This window comes from Hemicordylus capensis, chromosome 3, assembly GCF_027244095.1.
Source record: "Hemicordylus capensis ecotype Gifberg chromosome 3, rHemCap1.1.pri, whole genome shotgun sequence".
Lineage (NCBI taxonomy): Eukaryota > Metazoa > Chordata > Lepidosauria > Squamata > Cordylidae > Hemicordylus > Hemicordylus capensis.
Genome location: NC_069659.1, coordinates 224475602 through 224499393, shown reverse-complemented (window position 1 = coordinate 224499393; position 23792 = coordinate 224475602). Strand labels below are relative to the sequence as shown.

Genomic DNA, 23792 nt, shown 5'->3' with positions numbered 1-23792 from the left:
CCGATGCTACCCCTTCCCCGACGGCACTACAGTCAGCGCCCATGACCCCTTGGTCTCATCCTGCAACCCCTGATGTTGTGGTCCTGGATCGTCCATCACCCACGGATCAACACTGAGATTCGACATCTGCTTTGACATCGAGGGCAATACCGACTTCATCCTCGGCTTCAAGAACATTATCTTTCACTGGCTGCGATGCCAAAGCAGTCACCTTCAGAGGCGGCTCACCCAACTCACCAAGCTTCCCGTCCTTCACAGGTTTTGTTTAGTATCGATGTCGGGGACAACAACATGGAAACCAATTTGGGGCCAGGCGATCCCCAGAGATTATTGAATTTGCTGGACTCTGGCAAAAATATTCCTTCGAGTGCCACCTTCTATGGATTTTTGGACCATAGACCTGATACCGAGGATGACAGCATGACTCTGTCAATGCTGAAAATGTCAGGTGCTTCAACATCTTCAGCTTTTCAGCCTTCCAATACAATGGCAAGCTGACTTTCAACACCGCAACCTGCAAGCCCACATGTCTGGAGAGCAGCCAGATAATAAGTAACCACACAAGGTTTACTTCCTAAGGGGGGCAGCAGAGACGCTGCATACTTTTGTTCCCCGGGGCTTCTTTCAGACTACCAGGACTACAAATTTTGGAAGGCTTGATGCCAACTGTCAACATCAATGGTTCCAACAGACACTCAAGACACTCCTCCTCTGTAGTTGCCTGCCCCAATCAAGCTGTTGATCTCAACATAACTCAAGTTACCCTGTTGCCATTTCTGGCTCCTTCTGTGACTTCAATATCAACGCAGGTTACCCCTCCAATTTTAGAAACAGACATGGTACCGAAGCATCCAATCTTACTTTCCTGCATCTCCACACGGACTAGAGATGTCTCGACCGCTACCCCTTAAAAGCCAACCAACCCAAACTACAGTCCTTGACACAACTTGCTCCACCACTCAAACTGTGTCCAAAAAGAAGGTCCCTGCCCCTTCTGGACCTTGTACTGTGATACTGATGGAGAAGTATGACTCTGACTCTTCCACTTCTGCAACTTTGAGTTCATCCAGTCATCCTGATGATCCGCCTCTCAAGGTGGTACCCTTCGACAATGTTTCCCCAAATGAAGAAATGTGGCCATGCCACCAACAAATCACTGAAATGGCATTGGCATTCGCACTTGGACTGGAACTAAAAAAGCAAGCTCTTGACGCAGAGGATCCAGTTTACAAGTTCCTCAACTTTGCAGCTTCGACCCAGCCAGTACATCTTCCTATGCTGCCAGTTATACCCACAGTGGCCAAATCTGCATGGCAAACCCTGCTCCAACCTCTACGTATCTGGGGAATTTGTATAGAATTCAGGAAGACGAGGATGATTTTCCTCCTGAAACATCCCGCCCCCCAACTCAAATGTAGTAGATTGCACATCCTTCTCTAAATCTGGCAGTCCACTGATTCACCTTACCCAAGTGTCTCTACCAACGACCTTACTCCAAAATACCATCTTGGCCGTCTCCAACATCAGGCCGGCGTGTCATGCCTTCACATGGCGCAACATAACATCAGACCGTTGGGTCCTTTGCATAGTTCAAACTGGCTATTCCATAGAGTTTGAGATCCTACCGGCATTCAATGGGATCAAGTACATGCCTGCATCCCCATTACTAATGGGGGAAATTCAGACTCTCTTGGACAAGAGGGCAATATTGCCTGTTCGGTGGACAGATCAGTGGTCGGGTTCTTACTCCCATTACTTCCAGATCCCCAAATGAGATGTGGGACTAAGGCCAATCATGGACCTACGGTGGCTGAATTGTCATGCTGTTGTGTGCAAGTTTTGTAAGGTGACGCTGCAGAGCATTCTTCCTCTTTTCCACGGGGAGGAATGGTTCACAACTTTGGATCTCCAGGATGCGTACTTCCACATCGGGACCCAACCCAACCACAGACAATACCTATGGCTTACAGTGGGTCCTCATATCTACTAGTACAATGTCCTTCCTTTGGGGTTGGCGACGGCTCCCTGTGTATTTACAAAATGCATGGCTGTCATCATCACTCATCTTCGGGTACAAGGCATAACCATTTCTCCCTACCTGGACAACTGGCTTTTGAAAGAGAAACAAAAAAGCGAGTTAGCTTTGTAGGTCTTGGCAGTCCTGAATTTGCTCGAAGAACTGGGCATTCAGGTCATCTGGTCGAAGTCTAGACTGGAGCCAGCCAAGCGCATGGACTACATCGGGGTGATCTTCAATGCATGGTTGCAATGTGCATTTCTGCCCAAGAAGTGCTTCTTTTGCATCAAGGCGCTAGTAACTTCATTCATGGACCAACCCACACAAAGAGCCTATGGAGTACAGAAGCTGCTGGGACTCATGGCATCATGCAACTCCACTGCGGACTTTGCCAAGTCACATCTCTAATGTTTCCAACTTTAATTTCTTTCCATATTTCATCCAAATGTGGACAGTGCTCAGATGCTGCTAATGATTTCACCACTGATCCTAGTGTCCTTACAATGGTGGACAAAACAGATCAACCTCCTGTCCAGAGTCCCCTTCCGGGTACCCCAACTGTCTGCATGGCTGACGATGGACGCGTCCATATGGGGCTAGGGAACCATTTGTGGGGATCTTCGATCTCAAGGTCTATGGTCTCCATGCCAATGCCAGAAGCACATCAACTTCTTGGAACTCCTGGCAGTGTTTCAGGCTCTCAAATCCTTTCAGCCATCCCTGACAGACAGCCTAGACAATACCATGGTGATCGATTGCCTACTTAAATGGCCAGGAAGGGATGGTCTCCCACTCCCACTGCATGCTCAGCCTGCAGATTTGGAACTGGGCCATACCACAGCGAATAGGTCTGGTCACGATCCAGATCAAAGGGGTGGACAACACCTTGGTGGACCATCTCAGCAGGTCCTCACTTTACCTGCAGCAATACAAATCGGAGGTCAGACTTCAATACCTCCATCCATTGTTCCGGACCTGGGGTACACCATAAATTGACCTGTTTGCTACACCCATGAACAAGAACAAGAAGTGTCCCTAGTATTGCTTGAGGGCAGGCATCGGCCGCGGCTGCAGAGGGGATGCTTTCAACTGGGGTTGAAAGTTTTTGTACATTTTCCTGCCCTACCTGCTGTTGAACAGGGTACTAGCAAAAATCCATCAAGAATCTGCAGTCTGCATCTTGATTGCTCCATGGTGGCCCCGGCAGCCATGGTTTTAACAGGCACTCAGACTACAGAAGATTCTCCACAGACATCTGCCTCAACGCAACAATCTACTCCTACAAGAAAACAGAAGGCCATCCCGACCTAAGGACTTTGAGCCTAATAGGCTCCTGATGGACATCCTTCTGAATGACAGGGGAAAGTCTACTTGTGTCAATTACAACAGCAAGTAGAAACGGTCCAGACTTTATGCTCAGGAACACAGCTTCCTGCCTCATAAGGCTACCTCTTGGGAGGTCACATCTCTGAAGCACAGTAACCTGGACAATGTCTGCATCAAGGTTCACCTGCCCGCTATTTCTGCTCGCCATGCCAGATGGGACAGGGAAACCGTCTTCTCACATTCGGAGTCAAAGAGATTCCTTAAGGGGTAAAACAACCTTTACCAGCCTATACGGTGGCCCACTGATCAATAGAGCCTCTCCCTCATTGTCTCAGCCCTGACAGACCCCCCATTCAAGCCCATGACTATGGCACCTTCTAAGTTGGTAACATTGAAAATGACTTTTAATTGGCTATAAAATTGGCATGCTGTGTCAGCAAGCTAAATGCGCTTTGTATAGATCTTCCCTATGCTAAATTCCATGAAGACAAAGTAGTGTTTTTCATGGACCCTAAATTCAGGCCTAAAATAGTCACTGACTTCCATATTAATAGTGCCATCATTTTACCTACATTCTTCCAGAGTCCCACAACACCTCTCGAGCGCTCATTACATTCCCTGGATATGAGACGTGATCTCCTTTTCTACTTGAAACTGACTAAGCACTATAGAATGACTTTTTGCTGATTTTTCTGGCTTACAAGCACCAAAATGTGGACCCTCCCCAAACTATGTGGGCCCATTTTACTAGGGCTTATGGAACTTCTGCTGCCCATATGGCAGGAATCAAGCTCAGAGACATCTGCACTTCAGCAACCTGGTCCTCTAAGCGTACCTTTGTCAAACATTATGCATTGGACCTTTGCTCTGCAGCTCAGGCCAACTCCTGGAGGGGTATGCTGAAAAGGGTCTTACCTTAGCATACTACTCCCGCCTCCAGACTGACAGCTCATTAGTCATCCATTCCTATGGTTGCAACGGATCGCGATCCAGATAAACAGGTTGCTCACCTGTAACCAATGATCTGGTAGTGATCTGTTGTAGTCACAAGACCCTTCCACCAGGCCTGTTGCAGTATGCAAAGTGACAACATGTATGTTTGCAGAGCGTAAAATACACTACTTACTTTGTGGAAATGTACACTGCTGCCATACATCATTTGGATCTCAATGTCAGTCCTCCAGGAACTGAGGAGAAAATGCTAGCCCACCCAAACTGAGGAAACACACCACATACAAGAGGTGGGGCTAAACGCTTTGAAGAACTAGTAAATTCCGCCCAAATGGACACACGCAAGTGCAGAACCCATTCTTATGACTGCAACGGAGGACTACCAGATCATTATTTACAGATGAGCAACCTGTTTTTCTGAAGCCGTCATGTAGAAGAATGGGGATGATGGGACCACCTCCACTGCCTTCCCTAAATGAGAGGGGTTATTCTGGATGTAACAAATAGGTAGTCCGGATGTTGGTATGACTCAGCAATGAATTGCATCTTACAGAAGATGGATGTATATGTAAGAGGATGACTCACTATGCACTGTATCCCCCAGCCACCTTGTCCTAACATGGAGCTGTTAAGCTATCAACTACTATGCCAAGTTCTACATCAAACTCAGTATTTGAGTTAACACTGAAGAAATAGATGCTTCTAATCTCAATTAATGTCATTGTGTTCTGTACTTCCTCTTTCAAAGCACTGTAAAATGCCAGAAAATTGCTAATCTTAAACAGGTCTGAAGTGTAAGCAGATTTTGAGCCAAAAAAATGGCTCTCAGTGTAAAGCTCATGTTTTGAAAGAAAGCTACTGAAAGGACAAGTTTAGTCACAACTGTGAGTCATTCATCTGAGACATTCATTTCTATTATGTTTTAGTGGCTGTAGATAAATACTCTTGCTGATTGGCACGTACAGAGCATAGCATGTTCCCCCAAGATTATGACTGCTCCAGTTCTGGCTTTTCCCTGAGAGTATATTCTGTTAGGTCCACTCTGATATCATTATGAATATCTGTAGAAGACCAAATGGGATCATGTTGTATTGAACACTGTATAAAATGGAACCATTTACATTTGAGCAAAATCTTTATTTCTGAATATTCTGGGTAGATATACAGATTATTGAAAGAATGTGTAAATAAGTAAGGGAAGGGAGCAGCATCCCTAATGCTCACTCCAACTCTATTCTCACTCCCAATGCTAGATCTAGTAAGACTGTTTACCTCTTTAGTCATAATGAGGGCTAGAAATCCATTCTCATTAAAAATGAAGTTTTGTGGGTTGGGGTTTGTGTGTGTTAGGAGATTAAGAAAGAGGCCAGGAGGAAGGAAGTTTATATTATCCATCTCTGTATAAAATAGGCATCATGAGTGCCTTCATGTTAAAACCAGTGAAATACCTGTTATATGTCATCACACTATACGAGGGTAGTACTCTCAACACCTCCTTGAAAGAAGAAGCTGTACTTATGGAACAAAGAGGCCAATTTATTCATATCTGTGAAGTATTGGTACACCCTGATCCAACAATCTTTTGGGCAAGGGGACTGCAGTGCATACACAAAACTGCTGTGCCCATAGCTTATTTGTGTATTTCAGCAGAGATAGCAATGCATCCTATGCAATGCAACTCTTTGCATCCCAGAGCCGCCCCTTTCCATTGAGGTGAATTGGGATCTGTGTGCATATCGAGAGAGAAAATGAAGGGTTGGATCATTTTAATGTGCTGTCTATTGTCCTGGTTGTTCTAGATTCTTATATATATATAATATGCCTCAGGGTCATGCCTTGCTGAAAACCTGCCTTTAGGTGAAACTGAATTTCTTTCTCCTGGACACAGACAAAAAGAATGTATTCATTGTAAAAAAATTAAATGGGACACATTTTCAAGCGTTTCCCCTGAACAGCCAAATGATCAAATGTCCTGAGGTACAATTTGTCCTCATTCTACGAAACGGGTGGCAAAAGCTAACACAGGCAGTAAAACTAAGCATACACAGAAACAGGACAGAAAGACATGCTCTTTGCTCAACAATTAATGTTATTGATATGATAGCATATAAAGGATATATATGTATCAGATTACAGTCATTTAGATTTCATGCACAAAAACAGAAAACGTGTGTGTGTATTTATGTATATATATATATTTGATTTCCATACCGCCCTTCCAAAAGTGGCTCAGGGAGGTTTACATTTGAGGGTATAACATGAATTATACCCTCAAATGGCTGAAGTGCTTCCATACTAGCTAGAAAACAGAAATCTATTACATATGTAGTTCAAGACATCATTATTAAGGGCCAAACTAGTAATGACTTGCAACCACCCCACTTGCCATGTCCTCTAAATAACATGTGTGAGAGTCCTTACCCAAATCAGGTCCACAGTGAGGGGCTTTAATCCTATCCCCTACTGTGGTCTCACTCTAGATTGGCCCTCATGTGCTATATTTACCTGGGTGGGGGGAGAAGCTCCCATTGGATTAAAGTGGCTCCCATTAAAAGCTCCCATTGGACTATCATCACATTTAGTTTGTGATGATAATAGTGCATGGATACGCCTAAATTCTGTTTTGTCTTGGAAAGATTCACACTACATTTCAAAAAAAGAATGGAAAGAGTGGGAAAACCTGAAGAAGCCATCCCTCATTCAGCTTTTTATGGAGAAATGCCACCAGCAAGTTTTGATAGAAGACTTAGTGGGGTAGGAGGGGAAACAGATTCATCACACTGATGAAAACTGTATTTTGAAGATGTGACCATTCTACGGTGTGTGCGAGGGTGTATGTATGTGTGTTCTGATGTGTGTATATATGTATATTGTACTGTAATGCTGCAAGAGGGTTTTTAAAAAACAAAACTTTCCACTTTATTTTTATACATATTATTCATGTACCATTAACTACAGTTGCAACTATGCACTTGTACAAAGCCATACTGTTTATATATATCATTCATATCTATATAGCGAAAGCTGCATGTCTGCATTCAACAGCAAAGTATAATGAGAAGTCCCCAAGTATATGTTCATTTAGTTACTATTTAATGGGCAATCGTGTTTTACCAGTCTTGAATGCCTTAAATTAATTGTGTTCCCTTAAATGCTAAGTCCATTCTAGACATTTAAGAGGCGGTGGGGGGAAGGATACAGAGGTTTACCAGCTCTTAGGATGCAATTTTGCTTTGTGACAGAACATTACGGGGCGTCACCCAAGAAGCCTTGTGCCAAGCAATCTGTTCGGATTTGGGAATCGCCTATCAGCCTCAGGGTCTCCATGTAAAGGAGATAATGGGAAAGTGGTGGTTCCTTGTAATTATAAAGTTAAAGGAAAACTCATTAAAGTATCCCTTAATACCGATATTTTTTGGGACTCTTTACAAAACAGCCGCCTGCAGTGCAAGCACCACTGAGAGCTTACCCACCGACAACAGCATATGGCCAAGTTACAGTGGTCCATGTGCTGTGGAGCCCTGGGGATGTCATGAATTGGGTCTCCACTTTCCCCAAACTTTGGGAATCCCCAGGGGAATTCCGCCTGAAACTCAGTCAGTTGTTTTCAGTCTATAATCCTACTTGGGTGGATATTGAAATGCTATTATCGGGACTGCTCACCCCTGAACAGAAAGTGAGCCTACTGGCTCAGACACATTTGAATAGTCATCAGGACAGCTGGCCTGAACATGATCTGAGCCATGAGACTGCTGCGCAGTGTCTAAGGCTAGCTCAGTATTGTACTAGACTCTTAGAGGCCACTAACCAAGTTGCCCCCATTCATCATGACTGGGGAAAGGTTGAGCAGACCAAACAAGGCCCCAAAGAACACCCCGCTGATTGTCAGGCCTGCTTCTTTTCAGCCCTGCAGTGCTATTCTGGTATCGATCCAGCAATTGATGCTACCCATGGTTTAGCGGTCGGCACTTATGTCCGTAACCTTTAGCCAGTGGTCCATCAAAAATTAGAGGACACAGTTATAGGATGGAAAAGTTATACAATGCCACAAGTTGTGGAGGCTTGCACCCAAATTTGGGATAAAGTTTTAGCTGATTGAGAGATGGGCAAGGAAAAGGTTAGGCAAACTAAGGAAATGTTAATGGCACTCCAAATACAACAGATGTGGCTTCCCGTGGGACGTGGGCAAGGCCTAAGCAGACGCACAGGATGCTATTTCAACCAAGGGTCACTAAATGGCACCAGTACCTGCCACTACTGCAAACAATCAGGACAATGGAAGGCAGAATGCCCTAATCGCCCAATGTCTTGTTCTTACCCAGCAACCAATCCTTCTTGGCAATTAGGTGGTCGCCCTTCTCAAGCTCAACAACTTTCAGGAACCGCTGGTTGGATGAGAGGCAGAGGACAGCCACAGGCCGATCCCTCAGATAATTATGACCCGTGACTTTTCGATTAGGGGTGCTGGGGGCCTGAACTTCGCAATGATCTTTCTATTTCTGCTGTTTCTATTTAATTTCTATTAACCGTTAACCAATCTGGTCCTTTTGTGTCTTGTGAAATAGGGGGCAAAGAAGTACCTTTGTTGGTGGATAAAGGTGTAACCCTATCTATCCTGCATGTGGAGGCTGCGGCTGCCCTGGCTCCATCTGGACATGTTGTAAATGCCGTGGATATGGGTGGAGTAACATTACCTCATCGAGTCTCATATCCCACTTATATGCAAGTGGGAGCCCATACTTGTGATCATGCCTTTTTGTTGTGGGATACTACCCCGGTTAATCTCATGAGAAGGGACTTGCTATGTAAATTAAGGGCAACTATCTACTGCACTCCAGATGGAGTATATGTGGATATTTCCACAGATTTGGCCCCACAGCTTACTATGGCACTAGCAACAGAGGAACCCCTCGCTGAACCTCCAGGTGGCCAACTGGAGGCACTGCGATGTGTGCCAGCCAATTTGTGGGCTTCTCACTCCTTCGAGGTTGGAAAGCTGCTAATTGTCACATCTGTAAATATAACAGTAAAAATTGGTACACTCTTCCCCTCCATCTCTCACTATACCCTCTCAGCTGAAGCTGTGGCGGGAACCCAAGCAGTTATCAGCTCCCTTCTTGCTCAAGGGGTTCTTGTCCCCTGAATCTTGCCATGTAATACACCTATTTTACCTGTCAAAAACAAGGGGAGGTTCACTCCGGATGGGAAACAAGAGTATATGTTTGTTCAGGATCTATGTGCTATCAATAATTTTGTTATTCCTTTGCATCCTGTGGTTCCTAACCCTGCAACTGTATTAACTCTTATCCCTGCTTCTGCAAAGTGATTCTCTGTTGTTGATTTAAGTTCTGCATTTTTTCAATCCCTCTTGACCCTTCTTCCCAGTACTTATTTGCTTCAATATGTAAGCAAAAACAGCTTACTTTCACAAGATTGCCCCAGGGGTATCGCGGATCACCAAGCCTGTTTGGACAGCTGTTATAGGAAGATCTGGAACCCCTCCCCCTGTCTCGGGGTTCTACACTTGTTTTGTATGCTGACAACCTGCTCGTGGTTTCAGAAACCAGAGAACAGTGTGAAGAGGATACGGTACAGCTTTTGTGTCATTTAGCAGCAAGAGGTCACAAAGTCTCCTTAGCTAAACTACAGTTCTGTCTTCCCCAGGTCCAGTACATAGGCCATGCCATCTCTGGCATTGAACACAGCCTTAACCGAATAGAGTAGAAGCCATCCTACAGCTACCTCAACCCACCACTAAGATGCAGCGTCGAAGTTTATTGGTGCAGCAAATTATTGCTGGCAGTGGTTGCAAAATTATGCTGAGTTAACAAAACCCTTATATTCTTTAGTTGCTTATTCTATTTTAGATCATTTGCCATTGGATGATACTTATGAAGAGAGATTCCAGCATCTCAAAGTTCAGTTGACATCCAGTCCTGCCTTTAGTCACCCTGATTATGGAAAACTATTTGTATTGTCATGAGTTTAGGAGTTTTGTGTCTGGAGTGCTCACTCAGCCCTTCGGGTCCAGTTACTAACCAATAGCATACTACAGCGCTGAACTTGATCCAGTCGCTCGAGGTTTTCCTCCTTGCCTCCGTGCTGTTGCTGCCACTGCTTTACTGTTGGAAAAGGCCCAAGAATTGGTGCTGGGCCATGCCCTCACAGTGGCAGTTCTGCATGCAGTTTTTGCTCTCTTCAATGCAGGTAAGACCCAATGTTTTTCCCCAGGGTGACAGACTAGATATGAGCTCACATTATTGGCAGCTGACAATGTCCACATTACTCGCTGTTCTCTTTTAAACCCAGCTTCTCTCCTACCTACCCTGAATGATGGGGAAATCTGTATTCTTCCCTATGATTGTTTAGCTGTGGTTGAGGATGACCTCACCCCTTGTCCAGACCTCACTAACTAGCCCCTGGCTAATGCAGATCTCGTATTGTTTGTGGATGGTTCCTGCCTTCAAAATCAGGCAGGCAAACAGTCAGTAACTGATTGTTACTTAATTTGCTGTTCTTGAAGCTTTTGCTCTCCTAGTCTTATCTAGTGCACAGCCAGCTGAGCTGGCACTGACTCGCACCTGTGCCTTGGCCACTGGAGTCAGGACTATGATACATAGTGGCTCTAGGTATACCTTTGGGGTCTATCATTCTTTTGGGGTTCTGTGGGAGGAACGAGGTTTCCTCACCTCATTGGGGTCACCCATATCCCATGTGCCACTGGCTGCTGCACTTCTTGAAGCTATGCTTCAAGAGAACAGTTGGAAGACTACTCTGGGAAGAGCAGACACATCTTGGGGAGGTGAGCAAGCTTTTCTAAGCATCTAGCCCTTCACCCCATCAAACCAACTAATAGGAGGAGGGAAGATTTTCAGGGGCTGGTTTCTCTTTAAGGGATAAGTCCTAGTCTCTCTGTGTGTGTTTGTAATAGCAAGGGTTAGAATTTGCAAGGGTTAGGTAACTCCAGTGTTTGTTGTTTGGCCCTGCAAGGGTTAGAATTTGCAAGGGTTAGCTAACTCCAGTGTTTGTTGTTTGTCCCTGCAAGGGTTAGAATATATGCAAGGGTTAGCTAACTCTGGTGTTTGTTGTTTGTCTCTGCAAGGGTTAGAATTTGCAAGTGTTAGCTAACTCTGGTGTTTGTCCCTGCAAGGGTTAGAATTTGCAAGGGTTAGCTAACTCCAGTGTTTGTTGATTGTCCCTGCCTGGAGGGGGTGGAGTCAGCTAGGGTTGGGGGAGGCCCCACATTCCTTTGACTCACATCCTGTGTCAGTTGGAAGACTACTCTCTACATAAGAGGCTTAGGGCTGAGAGCATAGCAAACAGAGCATAGCAAACAGGACATAGGAGTTTAGTGGGAGCCTGGAACAAGCCCCAGCGGTCACAAGGAGACTGGTGAAGAAGAGAACGTAAGTACAAATCCCTTCCTCATATTCTTGGGAAAGGCTGCTTGGAAAGTAAATACCTGATCATTACAGCTGAGACCTATCCTTCTAAGAAGCTATCTCTAAATACTGTAAACAACCAACAAAAACAGTATGAAGATAGAAGGCCAGCAGGGGAGAGGGCACTTCTCAGTGTATTGCACAGAGTGCCACATGTATGACTATTTGCCCCATGGGCAGAAGTCATGGGTGTGTGCTCGGTGCAAGGAGCTCCTGACTCTCAGGGAGCAAGTTTGTTCCCTTGAGACCAAGGTGGCAGATCTGGAGAAGCTCAGAGAGACAGAGAGGCATGTGGACAAGACCTTCAGGGACGTGATAGAGACATCCCACTCCAGGGCTGATAGCTCCTCTGCTGTCAGGGAGAATGAGGGTCTCGGGCAAGGAGGACATCGGTCTGAGGAAGAGGGAAATGCTCCTTTAGAAGGGACCCCTTCCATGGATGATGAGCCCATATCCTCTCGCACAGGGGGTATTCCTCTGGAGGGGTGGGGGGTCTCCTTGTAGTGGGTGATTCGATCATTAGAGGTATAGATAGGTTTGTGACCTGCGTGTTGACCGCACGGTGACTTGCCTGCCTGCTGCGAAGGTTGCAGACATCACACAGCGTCTAGATAGGCTCTTAGGCAGTGCTTGAGAGGAGACAGCTGTCGTGGTGCATGTCAGCACCAACAATGTGGGGAAATGTAGTTGGGAGGTCCTGGAAGCCAAATTTAGGCTGATAGGTAGCATTTTGAAGTCCAGGACCCACAAGGTAGCATTCTCAGCAATGCTACCTGTTCCACGCACAGGTACAGTGAGACAGGCAGAGCTGAGGGGTTTCAACGCATGGATGAAACATTGGTGCCGGGAGGAGGGGTTTAGATTTGTAAGGCACTGGGATACCTTTTTGGGGTAAGCAAGGCCTGTACAAAAGGGTCAGGCTGCACTTGAACCAAGATGGAACCAGACTGCTGGTGCTTAAAATCAAAAAGGTTGCAGAGCAGCTTTTAAAATGACGCCTGGGGAACAGCCGATGGGAGCTGGGCAGTATTCCATTCGGCAAAAGCCATCCTTTAAAGTGCGAGGGTGCAAAGGATTCAGATAAAACAGAAGGGGACAGAGCAGTACTGCATAAAGAGTAGACGGGAGACTATGCCAGCTGGTCAGAGTCAAAAGAAAGACAGCATATATCAGGTGAGAGATTCAGCGTATAAGTCTAGGTGGCCAGATTTGGCTTTTAAAAAAGCCAAATTCTGGTTTACGGCCCATTTGACCCACGGGTATACCCCTTAGGTTCTGGCAACTCTGGTATAGGTGCTTATATGCCAGTGCCAGAAGCCTCCGAGCCAAAATGGATGAGCTGGAGTGCTTGGTGGCTAACACAGAAATAGATATAGTGGGCATAACAGAAACATGGTGGAACAGTCAGAATCAGTGGGACACTGTTATCCCTGGATATAAGCTCTATAGAAAGGACAAGGAGGGGTGCCTTGGAGGTGGAGTAGCACTGTATGTTAAAGAAGACATAGAATCTAACAAGCTAGAAAACCTGGGTGGACTGGAGTCCTCCACAGAAACCCTGTGGGTGACAATACAAGGCCTGAAAGGGAACTTGCTACTGGGGACATGCTATCGCCCTCCTGATCAAAACGCTGACAGTGACTGGGAGTTGCAGCAGGAAATCAGGGAGGTGTCAAGGAAAGGCAGGGCTGTAATCATGGGCAACTTCAATTACTCACACATAGGCTGGGTAAATTCAGGTCATGACAAAGAGGTCAAATTTCTAGATATGCTAAATGACTGTGCCCTAGCACAGTTGGTCTTGGAACCGACCAGAGAGAAGGCAACCTTGGAATTAATTCTGAGTGGCACCCAGGATCTGGTGCGGGATCAGTGTCATCGTCCCTTTAGGGAACAGTGACCATAGTGCCATCAAATTCAGCATACATGTGGGGAGAGAATCACCAAGGAAGTCTAACACAGACATTTTGAATTTCAGAAGAGGAAACTTCTCTAAAATGAGGAGTATGGCAAAAAGGAAGCTGAAAGGGAAAATCAGGAGAGTCACTTTGCTCCAGAGTGCATGGAGTTTACTCAAAACCACAGTACTAGAAGCCCAGTTAGATTGTATACCCAAAAAGAGGAAAGGTACTACTAAGTCCAGGAAGATGCCAGTGACATAACCGTGAAAGCCGGTTCTTGTCTGGGTGGTGCACGACCCCAAATCATACACACACACAGGTTCCCTAGGCCTTAGTTTTAGGTTAAACTGCCCTCCCAACGTGGATGGTTTGCATGGGTATATCACCAGCATGGCTAACGGGTACTGTCAAGGAAGCCATAAAAGGGAAGAAGACTTCCTTCTGAAATTGGAAGGCCTGTCCAAATGAAGAGAACAGAAAGGAACACAAACTCTGGCAAAAGAAATGCAAGGCAACAATAAGGGAGGCGAACAGAGAGTTTGAGGAACATTTAGCTAAAAGCATCAAGGGGAATAACAAAAACTTCTTTAAATACATCAGAAGCAGGAAACCTGCCAGGGAGGCAGTTGGACCATTAGACAATGAGGGAGTGAAAGGGATTATTAAGAAGGATATGGAAGAGAAGCTAAATGAGTTCTTTGAGTCAGTCTTCACGGCAGAGGATACTGAGCATATACCTGTTCCTGAACCAGGCTTTTTGGGGATGGTGGCTAAAGAACTGAGCCAGATAGAAGTGACGAGAGATGATGTTCTAAACTGTCTGGAAAAACTGAAAACTAACAAATCACCAGGGCTGGATGGCATCCATCCAAGACTCCTCAAAGAACTCAAATGTGAAATTGTTGACCTTGCTAAAATATATAACTTATCCCTGCAATCAGGTTCTGTACCAGAGGACTGGAGAGTAGCAAATGTAACACCAATTTTCAAGAAGGGACCCAGGGGTGATCCGGGAAATTACAGGCCATTTAGCTTAACATCTGTTCCAGGCAAATTGATGGAAAGCATCCTCAAGGATAAAATTGTAAAGCACATAGAAGAACAGGCCCTGCTGGAAGTGAACCAGCATGGGTTCCGCAAAGGTAAATCTTGCCTGATCAACCTTTTGGAGTTCTTTGAGAGTGTCAACAAGTGTGTGGACCAAGGTGATCCAGTTGACATAGTATACCTGGACTTCCAAAAAGCTTTTGACAAAGTTCCTCATCAACGACTCCTGAGGAAACTTAGCAGTCATGGGATAAGGGGACAAGTACATGTGTGGATTGCTAACTGGTTGAAAGACAGGAAACAGAGGGTAGGTATAAATGGAGAGTTTTCACAATGGAGGGAATAAGAAGTGGGGTCCCCCAGGGATCTGTATTGGGACCGATACTTTTTAATTTATTCATAAATGATCTAGAAGCAGGGGCAAGCAGCGAGGTGGCCAAATTTGCAGATGATACCAAACACTTTCGGGTAGTGAAATCCATAACTGATTGTGAAGAGCTCCAAAAGGATCTCTCCAAACTGGGTGAGTGGGCGACAAAGTGGCAAATGCGGTTCAGTGTTTGTTTAACCATTTTGTAGCTAACCTATCCCTGTTTCCATCAAACAAGGCTTTGTGGAAGAAAGAATAATGACAGAGATGGCCTTCACTCAAAACCTCTGTTTTGATTAGCAGTCATGGGATAAAGGGACAAGTACATGTGTGGATTGCTAACTCGTTGAAGGACAGGAAACACACGGTAGGTATAGAGAGCTTTCACAATGGAGGGAAATAAGAGGTGAGGTCCCCCAGGGATCTGTATTGGGACCGGTGCTTTATAATTTATTCATAAATGATCTAGAAGCAGGGGTAAGCAGCGAGGTGGCCAAATTTGCAGATGATACCAAACACTTTCGGGTAGTGAAATCCATAACTGATTGTGAAGAGCTCCAAAAGGATCTCTCCAAACTGGGTGAGTGGGCGACAAAAGTGGCAAATGCGGTTCAATGTTGGCAAGTGTAAAGTGATGCACATTGGGACAAAGAACCCCAACTTCAAGTATATGCTGATGGGATCTGAGCTGTCGGTGACTGACCAGGAGAGGGATCTTGGGGTCATGGTGGACAGCTCGTTGAAAGTGTCGACTCGATGTGCGGCAGCTGTAAAAAAAGGCCAATTCCGTGCTAGGGATCATTAGGAAGGGGACTGAAAATAAAATGGCTAATATTATAAAGCCCTTATACAAAACTATGGTGCGGCCACACCTGGAGTACTGCGTACAATTCTGGTCACCACATCTTAAAAAGGACATTGTGGAACTGGAAAAGGTGCAGAAGAGGGCAACCAAGATGATCAAGTGCCTAGAGCACCTTTCTTATGAGGCTAGACTACAACACCTGGGGCTATTTAGTTTAGAAAAAAGATGACTGTGGGGAGACATGATAGAGGTCTATAAAATCATGCATGTTGTGGAGAAAGTGGATAGAGAGAAATTCCTCTCCCTCTCCCATAACACTAGAACCAGGGGTCATCCCATGAAATTGATTGCCAGGAAATCTAGGACCAGCAAACAGAAGTACTTTTTCACACGATGCATAATCAACTTGTGGAATTCTCTGCCATGAGATGTGGTGACAGCCAACAACCTGGATGGCTTTAAGAGGGGTTTGGATAACTTCATGGAGGAGAGGTCTATTGATGGCTACTAGTTGAAGGGATGTAGGCCACCTCCAGTCTCGGAGGTGGGGTGCCTCTGGGTACCAGTTGCGGGGGAGTAAGTTGTGGCTTCCAGCAGCATCTGGTGGGCCACTCTGCGAAACGGGATGCTGGACTAGATGGGCCTTGGGCCTGATCCAGCAGGGCTGTTCTTATGCTGCTCCCTTCTGCTCTTGCTATTGTTCACTGTAATGCTCATGCTTCTTCTATTTCTCCTGTTGTGTAAGGAAATGGGCGTGCTGATCAGGCAGCCAGGCCTGCTGCCTTGAAGGGCCCTCCTGCTCAAATCATATTCTGCCCAACATTTAGAACTTCCCTCACTCTCTGAGTTGTCTTTCATGCAGCAGGCTGCCTCCCTAGTTGAACAATATTTGTGGGATCGAGCAGGTTGTACGCTTGCCCCTGATGGTACTTGGATCACCCCAATGGCTGACCTGTAACCCCACGTCCTTTAGTCCGGCACCTTGTTCATGTGGCACACCAAGAGTCCCACATGAATAAAGGGGGGATGGTTTGTAATCTAATGAAATTTTTGTTTGCCCCCTATGCTAGCATAGAGACTCAGCAAATCTGCCAATTCTGTGCCACCTGCCAAGCCTATTATTTTTTAATTATTATTATTTTTACATTTATATCCCGCTCTTCCTCCAAGGAGCCCAGAGCAGTGTACTACATACTTGAGTTTCTTTTTCACAACAACCCTGTGAAGTAGGTTAGGCTGAGAGAGAAGTGACTGGCCCAGAGTCACCCAGCTAGTTTCATGGCTGAATGGGGATTTGAACTCGGGTCTCCCCGGTCCTAGTCCAGCACTCTAACCACTACACCACGCTGGCTCTCCGCATTATCTCTCTCAGCATTATCTCAGCATTATCTCTCTCAGCATTATCAGCCTATAATGCTGCCAGAGCAACTAAAACCAAGCCATCATCCAGGCCTTGGTCCAAGGGCCCCTTCCAGAACTTGCAGATGGACTTCACCAATCTACCTTCCTCAAAAGGATTTAAGCACTTGTTGGTTGTAATTTGTGAGTACTCTAGGTGGACAGAAGCCAACCCCTGGAGAAAGGCTCATGCCCCCATGGTAGCAAAGAAACTGCTTTTAGTCATCACTCTTAGCACCATGACCATAAGTCACCATTCTGAAAGGCTATGGGAGAAGAACTGCAGTGTGCTCACAGCCCTTATTTGCAAGCAGGAAGCAAATTCCGTGGTAGTTCTGCAGACTCATAAAGCAGGGAAACCAAAAAAGAAATATTCTCAGCAGACCTGGAAGCATTAATCACTTAATCTGTGCAATCAGTTCATTAATCACAGATTTAAAATTGGATTTTTCATCAGATTTCCATCCCCTGTGGAAGGTGTTGAAAACCATCTATGCACAATAAACACACTGTTTAATGTAGTTCAGATAAATAGTTATTTTCATTAAATATCCCCATAAAATCATTTGCACTTGGGTACTTTAACCGCTATATTAATGATTAAATGGCTTTAAAGTATACTTTACGTTACAGTCGCAACGCCCTCATGAGAGAACGTAAGAAGTACCTTCGTAGTCTCAAACGAATAGCATTCCAGGCCAGCATCCTGTCTCCAGCTATAGAAAAATAGGAAGGTGCCTTATACCAAGTCAGAACAATGGTCCATCTAGATCACTATTGTCTACATAATACCTCTTCAAGGTTTCAGGCAGGAGCTTTACCCAGCCTCACCTGGAGATTCCAGGGATTGAACCTGTGCTGAGAAAAGGTTTGCGAACCCCCTAGGAAGGCTGTATGTTAACACAATTCTTATTCAAAACATGAGTAGATCCTAAGCGAAACCCTGATGAAAGAAAGGCAGCCCCAATGAATAACTAACTCAGACAAAAGGGATGTATTTTGAATATTCACTCATCATAAAGAGTCAATAACAGGTATTGGTGTATGAAAAAGTATGTGAACCCTATATTCAGGAAGTGGTGGCACCTCCTTGAGCAGCAATACCTGCAACTAAACATTTCTTGAAGCTGGTGATCAGTCTCTCACATCAGCTTGGAGTAATCCCATTCTTCCATACAAAACTGTTTCAGCTCTGTGACATTTGAGGGCTTCCTCCTAGCATTGTATTCTTGCAACACTCTTAAGAGAGAAATGGCATTATTATGTGATAGGTGGAAAATAGGAAAATCACCTCCACAAGGGCGTAGCTATAATTGAACAAAGGGGAACAAATGTTCCTGGGCCCCTGAGGGAGGGGACCCTGCTGGCTGGGCAATAGTTCACTCTTTGCTTTCCCCCTCCTGCTTCCCTGACTGACCGGCATGCTGCTGGCTTCTGATTAGAGGACTTGTTTTGGCTTCAAGACGAGGTATATATGTATTTATCATATATGTTTAAAACGCGTTTCTGAGTCAGGGAAATGCATGTGCAAATCTGCGTGTGAAAGTGGCTGCATGCATGAGATGCTAGTAGAAGTCAGATAAAGGATGTGCTGGAAATGTTTTGTTTTCCACCATGCCCTTACATTTCTTCTGCAGCAAAAGATATGTCCCAGGATCCACTCCAGCCTTGCAAGTTGCACCTCCAGTCAGAGTGGCAGGACAAAGGAGGATGGGGTGCAATCACCTCAGCAAGTCTTCTATTGGGGTCATTCAACCTGCCTCATTCTTGCTTGGTGAGAGAGGCAGACTGTACTAGTTGTGGATCCTTTTCCTCACTATAACTGCGTGTCCCTCCTCCAAATCTCCCATGCCTCTAGATGAGAACATAAGAAGAATCCTACATGAGCAGAGCAAAGATCTGCCCAGCATTCTGTTCCAACAAAGGCCTATCAGCTTCCTCTTGGAACCCCACAAGCAGGACATGAAAGCAGTAGCCATCCTTTATTGTTTGTCTCCAGAATCTGGTATTCAAAAGTATTTATCTGTGTACTCTTTTAGGTCAAGGCCTCTCAAAATAAATAAAATAAAATAAAATAAAATAAAATATCAGGCAGGGGCGTAACAAGGCTGGAGTGGGCCCAGAGACAAAATTTTAAAATGGGCCCCTCGCTGATACACACACACACACACACACACACACACACACACACACACACACACTTCACATGTGACTTGCCTCTGGGGGGCCCCTCGAGGCATGGGGGCCCCCAGGCAGCCGCCTCCCCTTGCCTAATAGTAGTTACGCCCCTGAAAATAGGCTTCTGGCTGCAGCTGCTGGTAGTGATTACTGTTATAGGAAGACCAGTGTAAATAACCTCCAGGGAAATGGTTCCCAGAAAGAACCTGGTGACAGATGGCAGTTGCAAAAGGGCAGGGCTTCTCCTCTTGTAGGCCTCAGCTGTAAAAGTGCCCCTGCCCTGGCTGCCACTTTTCCTTCTCTGCAGCAGCTTCAGGACCCATCAAGGGTCTGGAGTAGTGGTGGGTGATTAGATAACAATAGTCCTCAGGTCTGACCCGGCTATTTTGGCTGTTGCTGCTGCTGCAGGAGGGCTGCTGTGACCCCCCCGCCCAGTAAAAGTCAGATTTAGCAGTAGTCCTGAGGCAGGCTTTCCCTCACATAGCCCCCTGATCAGGGCAGTACTTCCATAAGGCAGAAGTGAGCCTCAAGGAGGGGCGCAAGGGCCACCATCCTTCCTCACTACACTGAGGCATGCTGCTCATTTCCCCCATCTCACTTTGCTCAGATGTGCCTCTTCCCCCCACTAACACAAGCTGGGAATACCCCTGCTGCCGCTGCCTGGCTTGGCAGCAAAAGCCTGATAGTACTTGTGTGCCTTTGATGCTGCCTCAGCAGCGGGGCCTGAAAATGCTAAGCTTGGGGAGGGGGTTGGCACCATATTGTCCCAAAATGTCTTGGGCCACCCCTGATTCTGATAATTGTGTGTGGGGTGTGTGTGTGTGTGTGTGTGTGTGTGTGTGATTGTGCATTAATGGGGAAACCCAGCTTCTCAAACGCCAGATATTTGCATACTGCAGAACAAAATACAAAATGTAATTGCCACTGAAACCGTGGAGACAGTTCAGTAAGTGCAATTTAAGCTGTGTGGAAAATAAAACAAAAGAAGTCCTTGCAATCAGTGTTAATCATACTTTGCAGGGCTGACAGAAAATACCACAAGCAAGTGGACATGCTCATGTTTCCTGTACACCGAGGAATGTGGATTTCTTTAGTATTAGCTGTGCTACCTTTGAACAAGCCGAACAAATATTTAATTCCCCCAGATTACAAATGTCATTTTTCTGTTGCTAAGAAAACTCCACTTACTTCAAATAAATGTTCCCTTACAAATATACATAGCTGTTTCATTAAATAACACAAACATGGTGTAATCATGATCAGAGCTTCAAGACTTTAAAAACCCACATCAACAACCCGAGTATATTTTAAACTACCATTCACAGCCTCTTGCTTCCTTCTCTGTTGACACTTAGGCTGGGTTCACACACAACGGCTAACCAGGGGTAATTGTAGCCAAAGTGTAAGTTTGTAACTCAAAATCGCGCAGCAGACATTCGTCAAACTGCGGCCCACCAAACTTCAGTTGCAGGAGAGGAGAGCCCCTCCCTGCTGCTTGGCCACTGAGGCAGCTCCCAGCAAGTTCCACGGCCCAGCTGTGGGCAAAGCATCACCATTTCTGTGATTGGATGCGATTGGCCATGATCTCTTGGGGCTGTGTCCTCCATGTTCATTAACTCCGGCTTTGCCTCACCCCTTCCACACTCAGTGGCCTCCTCACACCCCTTCCTCACTCAACTCCCAGCTATATTGTTTTAATAAACTTGTAGCACAAACCCTTTGCCTCCCTGCAAGCGGAGTTCCACTTATCCCCAGCCACTGCCTGGCAGTATATGCAATTGAAAAATAGAATATCTGCTCAATTCGGACCTGATGCACTGGCGGCACCAGCAACTCCAGATATATTAGTGCATGCCGTTAAGATGTCCCCTCTTTCAAAACTAAATGAATATCTGTATGCCTTTGTGCATGGAGACATGGACCCTGGCTTGGATATACTTAAGTACAAATGGAACCTGGAACTTACACATAAACTGTCACCAGCGCAATGGCAAGATATTTTGGGTAGTGTTAAATGTAGCTCAATGGATCTTAAATTGCGCCTTATCCAACAGAAGATTATTTTTAGGGCATATTGGACCCCTCCACATCTTAAGCGATTAAAAATGGCCTCAAATTGTAGTTGCTGGAGATGCAATAATCCCCATGCCAACTGAATGCATGTGTTCTCCATAGGGCAAGGATTCTGGAGGGGAGGTTATTATCCGTATTAATTTAGTGATGGAAAAATCAGCATATATTTCTCATAATTATTCTGCTCAGTGTTGGAGAGGGTGTAAGCAAAAGGGAACATTTTATCACATGTGGTGGTCTTGTGAAAAGGTGGTATGTTTTTGGAAAAAAATATTTGGAGAAATAAGAACTATAATGAGGCAAAATGTGGAGTGTTCTCCGGAATTAGGGTTATTTCATATATTTGTAGGAAATAATGCCATTCTCACAGCTCACACTGCCCTTGTTCTGCCAGTGATCCTCATGGGCTTCTCTGCTGGGCCCACCAGAACATCATCCCTGTCTCCTCCATTGCCGCCCCCTCCCCTTGCCCTCTGGTTCTGCATCCAGGTCCATGGGCTCTTCCAGCAAGACGTCTCCCCTCGTCTCACAGATATTGTGGAGAATGCAGCAGATGATGAGAACGTCGGGCACCTCATTCTCCTCCACATCCAGCAAGGTGTAGAGTGTGCACCAGCAGGTGCTAGGCCTTCTGAATGCCCACTCCATCACCATCCGGACACTGCTTCAGCCGTGATTGAAATGCCCCTCCATGACATTTCTGGGTTCGCGGTAGGGGGTGACCATCCACACCTGCCTCATAGGAAGAGCAGGATATAAGTGTAATAAATAAATTTACAAAATGGAGTGCAACCACTGAAAATGCCCTCTCCCTGGTAGCCACCCAACTCACCTTGTTTGGCAGGGGCACCTGCTTCCGAAAAAGATCTTAAGGTTTGGGTAGGGACATATGGGGCAAGGTGCTCTCTCCGGTAACCCAGTCGCTTTAAAAGTTAAAACCAGCATTTTGAATTGGGCCCGGAAATGGACTGGGAGCCAGTGCAGCTGACAAAGCATTGGCATGATATGATCAAAACATCCAGTCCCAGTTAATAACCTTGCAGCCCTGTTTTGTACCAGCTGCAGTTTCTGGATCATTTTCAAAGGCAGCCCCACGTACAACATATTGCAGTAATCTAATCGAGACGTTACCAGAGCATGAGTAACTGTGGCCAAGCTTTCTCTGTCCAGTTAAGGTCGCAGTTGGCATATCAGCCGAAGCAGATAAGAGGCGCTCCGAGCCACAGAGGCCACTTGAGCCTCTTGTGCAATGCTGGATCAATGAGCACCCCCAAACTGCTAACCTGGTCCTATAGAGGGAGTGCAACCCCATCTAGAATAGGCTGAACATCATTCACCCAGGAAGAGACTAAGAACCAACCAGGGGCATAGCTAGGAGAGTGGGGCCCCGTGTTCATCCCTCTCTCTGGCGGCCCCCCAGAGTGAGGGAGATAATGAAGAAAATAGAGAGGGGTGGAGCTAGAGGGCCCTCAGGAGCTCGGGGCCCGTGTTCTTTGAACCCTTTCACTCAATTATAGCTACGCCCCTGGAACCAACAGAACTTCTGTCTTTTCTGGATTGCGTTGCAGCCTCAGTCTCACCCTCATCCAGTCTATTACTGCATCCAAGCACCGCTTCAGGACAGTACCGCTTCACCTACGTCTGATGAAAAGGAAAGATACAACTGAGTGCCATCTGCATATTGATGACACCTCAAGCCAAATCTCCTGATGACCTCTCCCAGCAGTTTCATGTAGATGTTAAGCAGCATAGAGAAAAGAACTGAACCTTGTGGAACCCCATAGCATAACTGCCAAGGGGTTGAGCAGTAGTCCTCCAGCACCACCTTTTGGGAATGGGCCTCGAGGTAGGAGTGGAACCACTTCCAAACAGGATTATGTTGACAGGCTTGTTCCCCGAAAGGTGGCTGACGAAAGCTACAATGTGCGTAGAGGAGCTGAGTCCCTGGGCGGGTCTGCGCTGCCTCCCTTGATTGTGGTTTGAAAAAAAGGCACAAAACCTCAATTATGGCTGCATCCGGAGTCAAATGAAAACGGTTCAGTGGAAAAACCTCAGGTCTTGGCGGCGAACCTTAGGGATAACCAAGGGTACAATTTGGAGTTTGCCAAGGCAAACCAGAAGTTGCTTTTGGCCCGTAACCCCGGTTTCACATGTTCGAACGTACTGGAGTTACAACCTCAGCCACTTTTAACTTTGGTTAGCTGTTACGTGGGAACGCAACTTCTGGCATCATTTTTCCTTGCCTGAGCTTTTTTCTTCCCTCAATGATCCCAAGCAAACAGGG

The 23792-nt window shown here is 45.9% G+C and overlaps 1 long non-coding RNA gene across 1 annotated transcript in view; it reads right to left on the bottom strand.

The window, feature by feature from the left end:
- The window catches only part of LOC128352311 (uncharacterized), a 34186-nt gene extending 13221 nt beyond the window's left edge, over positions 1–20965 (bottom strand). Inside the window, exons 1-2 of the long non-coding RNA XR_008320313.1 lie at positions 20752–20965; positions 17925–17973 (exon numbers count right to left, since the gene is read on the bottom strand). This is a non-coding gene — a long non-coding RNA (uncharacterized LOC128352311). The remainder of the gene's footprint in view (positions 1–17924; positions 17974–20751) is intronic.
- Positions 20966–23792: the final 2827 nt, after the last annotated feature.